Source organism: Mytilus edulis, chromosome 13, assembly GCF_963676685.1.
Source record: "Mytilus edulis chromosome 13, xbMytEdul2.2, whole genome shotgun sequence".
Classification (NCBI taxonomy): Eukaryota; Metazoa; Mollusca; class Bivalvia; order Mytilida; family Mytilidae; genus Mytilus; species Mytilus edulis.
In genome coordinates this window covers 18,448,366-18,454,648 of record NC_092356.1, presented here as the reverse complement: position 1 = coordinate 18,454,648, position 6,283 = coordinate 18,448,366, and positions in this window count along the sequence as shown.

Below are 6,283 nucleotides of genomic sequence, written 5' to 3'. Positions count from 1 at the left end.
CTTGATTTTGGGCTGTTTGCTAGTACTTCAGCATTGGCATGCAAATACAGACATTGTTTTATGGAAAAGTACATTTTGGAAATCATTTGAAATTAAGGAATGTATCTGTTTTATTCATAGCTCCGATTCCTTTCTTTTCCGCTTTTATTTTTGTCTTCATTTCTCTGTGGTTTATCATCAGCTTTTTATAGTTTGTTTATATTCCCACTTTTTGGGGCTCAACACTTTGCGCTTTTCATTCATCTATCTCATTGATGTCTTGTTTACATTGTTTTGAATACGACTTAAGTAGTTTTATACTCCCACGCTAGGGATTCACAATATTAGTACATTAGTTCGTACGTTTGTTCAACAAATATTTCCGTAACACTTTTCTTAGGTACATAGCAAACAAATTTTGTCAACAGTTTGACTTTCAACAATGTACTAAACCACAACCCTTAATAGCAAGCTATAAAAGGCCTAAAATATCAATGAATCACATCCATCATATAATGTGATGTCCTTAACAGTCAGAGCTCTCTCTCTATCTCTCTCTCCTCTCAAGAAAAATCCATAAACTTTTAAAGAACGTACATCACGTGTGTGTTTCGTTGAGGTCACATGGTTGTTAGTGCTACCAAAAGATAATTAAGCGATTTCTCTTTCATATGTTTTGTTCTCGAAGGCATATATGCATATTAAGTGTGCCTGCGCTAACATGAGCGCACTTGTTATACATGTATTTATGAAAATTATACTCTTTTCTTAGCTACCACAATTACAACCAGTGTTTCCGTTATTTTCCGAGAATTTGAGGGAAAGTTACTAACAAGGAACTGTCTGACAATGTATAAAATATTAGTGTGTTATTATATTAAGAAACAGGATCTCTCGGTTGTAATATGTGTCAAAACATTTTTGTGTAATAAATACATAAACAACGTTAGTTTTCTTGTTCGAATTGCTTTGCGTTTGATATTTCAGGGCAATATTAAGCTGACTATGTATTATGGGCTTTGCTTAATGTTGAAGGCCGTACTGTGAGCTATATAGTTGTTAATTTTAGTGTCATTTGCCTGATTTGGTTACTTGTGAAGAGTTGTCTCATTGGAAATCATATCCCATCTTCTTCTTTTTTTTATATATATTATTTGACATTTCAATTACAAAATAAAGATCAAAAAGAGGCCTTAGAACACAGGAAAAGTATTTCGTATTTGGGAGGTAGTTTCACATTTTTGGAATTATTCTCTATCTGTATTCCTTATTTGGAAGGTAGTTACTCATTTTGGGAATTATTCTCAATCTGTTTTCCTTATTTGGGAGGTTGTTACTCATTTTGGGAATATTTCCTATTTGTTCAGTTTTAATTTTTCTAGACATCTAACATGTAATAGTTTAATTTCTGTGTCATTTTGGTCTCTTGTAGGGAATTGTCTTATTGTCAATCATACATGTACAACATCTTTTTTTTATTTGTACAATGAAACCTGTTTTACCTGAACCTCTTCGCGACTTAAGATTTTTTTTTTTCGCGACATAATTGAAAAAAAAACATCCCACATATTTTTAAAAACAACCTAAAGTGTCTGTCAGAGCAAACAACTGTGCTTGGTATTTTATTTGTGGGAAGTTTTGCATGATGTTTCAAAATCGTTCGTTTTTTAACAGAGCGAATTGTCACTAAATGCATTAAAGGAATATAAGACCGAGGAATTGATTCACACTCTCAAATTTGAGTCTCTTGTTGAATTGAGTTAAGCTTATTACTCATTAGAAATATATCTCAAGTGTCAAAAACTATCATGTTTACCTCTAGATATATTTTTTTTCTATTGGGTTGTTGTCTCATTAACGTACCCAGTCATATTCGTTTCTTCATTCTTAACAAAGCCTTAAAAGTTTACAAGTAATAAAAGTGTACAATCATGGGAGAATTAGTCCCGCTGCATGCATGTATGTGTGTTTGAATTTGGCATTCACTTTCTAAAGTTGTTTAAAAATTAATCATGGATTTTTCTCATTTTTGAAGGTCGTACTATTGCCTATAATTGCTACTTTATTTAAACTATGTTGGAAACTAGTAGTTGTCTATCTCCTTATTTACATATTGTGTTACCTCAAATTTAAAATATTTGTTTATAGAAAAGAATAATATTTTTCTGTTATACGGGAGATAACACTACTTGAACTTGGCCGACATTGAATATAATTTTTGTTTAAACAATATCATTTCTCCGGTAGCGTCAAATTAAGGAAATTCTGACAAAGAAAAGATGACAGTTTGCATAGATTGAAAAGAATATTTGTATGTGTAAATTTAGGTTTCAAAAATAAAGATGGACACGAACTCTATATATATGTCGTGTACAAGTTGCGATTTTGTACAGGTTATAACATGTACAGAAATGTTGTACATGTTAAAACTTGTATAATGCAAAAATACAAGTTATAACATGTACAAAAGTACCTCATACATGTTATAACCTGTACAAAATATTGCTTAAAAATGGTTTTAACTTGTACAAAATTAAAAATAAATCTTGATGAGGTAAAATATACATTTAAATTCACCAATGCAAAAAGAACAACAATAAATAGGCCAGAAAGTGTCTTTTTCTGTAGAGGACAATGATCACAAAGTTTCAGAAATATATGTTTCATGACTTATGTTGGCAAATGTGTTTTCATGTAATTGTATGTTATATGCAGTCCATCATGGCTTAAATAAGTGTGAAACTATTTACTAAAAGCTTGCATTTCCTCAACTCAATGACAATTACATTAGATACTAGTAACTAAATTCTTCCAAAAAATTAAAGAACGATGCCTAATAATTTTGGGTAATACTCCTCCCTCTCATTTTATAGCATGCTAAGACTAAAACAATGTCTTTGGGAGAAAATAAAAGTTTCGTAGTGGACATAACCACTTCCATGCAGTAGTTTTTTTTACTTTTTTTCAAATATATTCGTGCAAAACAAATAACAAGGGTTAGTTTCATGTACTTTTCAGTATGTTTTTATCAACATGGAATAAGGTTGATGTCAACTACAAAACTTTTTTTCCATTACGAAACGGTTTCGTCAACTACGAAACTCATCAAAATGTCCATTACAAAACATGAGTTGTACCTTCATATGTGAAGTACTGTATAATCTATGATGATAAAAAGTAGTTCTCCAATTCAAAAATGAGATCTTCTCGTTTATAAAGTAAAACAAACTGGAATGTCAATAGGAGCGTTAAAATGCCATAAGATGTGCGTTTAGAAGCAGTTTCGTAGTGGACAAATGTCCCCTACGAAACAGTACATAAAAAATTATGAAAATAATAACATTTTAAAGAGTATTTAAGATTTATACTTTTTTATTTACCACAAGATCTATGATTGAGGTATTCAAAATAACTCTTAAAATAAAATTTTAGACATGTTGGTTTTTCCTTTTTTAGGACTGAAATTAATAGGCAAGTTAACTGTTGACACCTTTTAATAGGCAAGTTAACTGTTGACACCTTTTAATAGGCAAGTAAACTGTTGACACCTTTTAAAAGGCAAGTTAACTGTTGACACCTTTCAATAGGCAAGTAAACTGTTGACACCTTTTGATAGGCAAGTTAACTGTTGACACCTTTTAATAGACAAGTTAACTGTTGACACCTTTTAAAAGGCAAGTTAACTGTTGACACCTTTCAATAGGCAAGTAAACTGTTGACACCTTTTAATAGGCAAGTTAACTGTTGACACCTTTTAATAGGCAAGTTAACTGTTGATACCTTTTAATAGGCAAGTAAACTGTTGAAACCTTCTAATAGGCAAGTAAAACACCTTTTAATAGGCAAATAAACTGTTGACAACTTTTAATAGGCAAATAAACTGTTGACAACTTTTAATAGGCAAATAAACTGTTGACAACTTTTAATAGGTAAGTTAACTGTTGACACCTTTTGATAGGCAAGTAAACTGTTGACACCTTTTAATAGGCAAGTTAACTGTTGACACCTTTTTTCAGGCGATTGAGACGAGAGATTGTCGACTTTTCTTTATATAGGTAAAAACCCGGCTATCATGGGGTGGATGCTAATGAACCATGAACAATCACTTCACTATGAACATATTTATAGATAGAGTAAGTTTAAAACATAAAAATGTCACACATTTGAATTTTATGGTTGAGATTTACTGACTTGGGTTGGTTCACTTTTGTAATACCAACACTAGTGTTAATGAAAATACGTTTGTTGACCCAGTCATGTCCAAAAGATTTGTAAATATTTTAAGAACTAAAACGATCTTACACGGGACTTTGTTGTTGAAACCTACTGCGATCGGATGATGCAGTTTAGGGAAAGAAGTGCCTTCGCAAATTTTAGATACGGGATGGCTGCTATTGGGAAGGAAATTTTGAGGTTAGAGGACTTACAACTGGCAGTGAGATCTTATTTTCATTGTTTTAATTCTGTTAAAGACGATATCATGGTATTTCTATTTAAGGAATGACTGTAATATTTTTTATATGAAAAAATAACATAAACAAAATGTGGTACACACTGAATAACCTACGTAGCGAGGTGTGCACCACCTTGTTTTAAGTTATTTTGAATAGACAGAAAAAATATTACAGTCATTCCTTATAATTTAATTCTAAATTCCATTTCAAACCGGAGTTAAACATGAAAAAACGTTGAGGACGTCATGGTCACATGACAAAATTATGTCTATGAACTGATAGACAAAACACAGCTGTCAGCCAATCAGAAGACGCCTTACATCAAACATTAGATTATTGTCCTTTTATAGTGACCTTAGTACATTCTTCGCCCTAACTCTCTTAACCATGGTGACCATTTTAAATAGTCTTAAAGACAGCCTTTTATAGTGATCTTAGTACATTCTTCGCCCTAACTCTCTTAACCATGGTGACCATTTTAAATAGTCTTAAAGACAGCCAGACAAGTTTTTTTTTCATTTTCGAATTAAGAAAATATACCTTAGCCGCATTTGGCACAACTTTTTGGAATTTTGGATCCTCAATGCCCTTCAACTTTGTACTTGTTTGGCTTTATAAATATTTTGATATGAGCGTCACTGATGAGTCTTATGTAGACGAAACGCGCATCTGGCGTACAAATTATAATCCTGGTACCTTTGATAACTAATTAGATTATGTGCAAAAACCTATAACTTTTTTTTTTCTGCAAAGACGCCAAAAAGCTTTATATTGTAAAATATATAACAATAATGCTGTATAGTTTACAATTCATTTCAAGCATTTATTAATGTATTTATATGTTGTTTTAGTTGTTATCGTCTCTCATGAATCTGTAAAGTGACTTTATTTTATATATAATGTATCTTTTATGATTGCATTGTATAATTGTATGCATAAAGTAAATAAACTATCTATATTAGATTGAATGGTGTCTTCAACCTATGCCAACATTTGAAAAATATATACTGTGGATTCATTATTATTCGTTGGATACTAATTTTCGTGTATTTCGTGGGTACAGGTTAACCACGAAATTAAATTTTCCACGAATGACAAACTTTCCGTAAGCTTGTATGTCGACTTTGATAGAACCACGAAATCAAATATCCACGAACATGTGAGTTTTCCTCAATCCACGAAAATTGGTACCCACGAAAATAAATGAATCCACAGTATTCAACCTATGCCTTCAAACAAAATACAATAGGTGTTGTTTTAACAATGAATTATTAATTACCTGTTAAATACAGTCAGTATTTTAAAGCATTAAAACTTACTCCTTTTGAATAAAACAACACCAGTAAATACTGATTATAAATTATGTTGATATATGGATAATATGATACAGACATTACAATAACACATTATTTTTTGGTAAAATATTTCCAAAATTTCTTTCTTCTAGACGTGCAATTAAAAAAAAACTTTCATTCAGTTCGTGAGTTTACTGGTCATGATAACACATTCATTTCTTTTAGAAAAATTGCAATTCATCCTATGATATATAAAATGTTATGAATTTAGTTTAAAGTGAATTCTCTAATGAGACCGTGTGTGAATTTTTTAAAGCGAAAGCGGAGATGGTAAAAAAAATGAAATGTCACTAGCAACCATATATTTTCAGAGCATTATGAACATTCTTTTCGAATGATATCGGCAGTGAAAATTGCTAAACCAAAAGTAATACTGAAAACTTATAAATTAGACACGCAAATTCGTGACTTAATGTTTTGTTGGTTAGTCGTTCGTTCTTTCCCCCTCCTTATAAAAATAGCTATAAAACGTAGTTCGGTTGTGATTATATACTT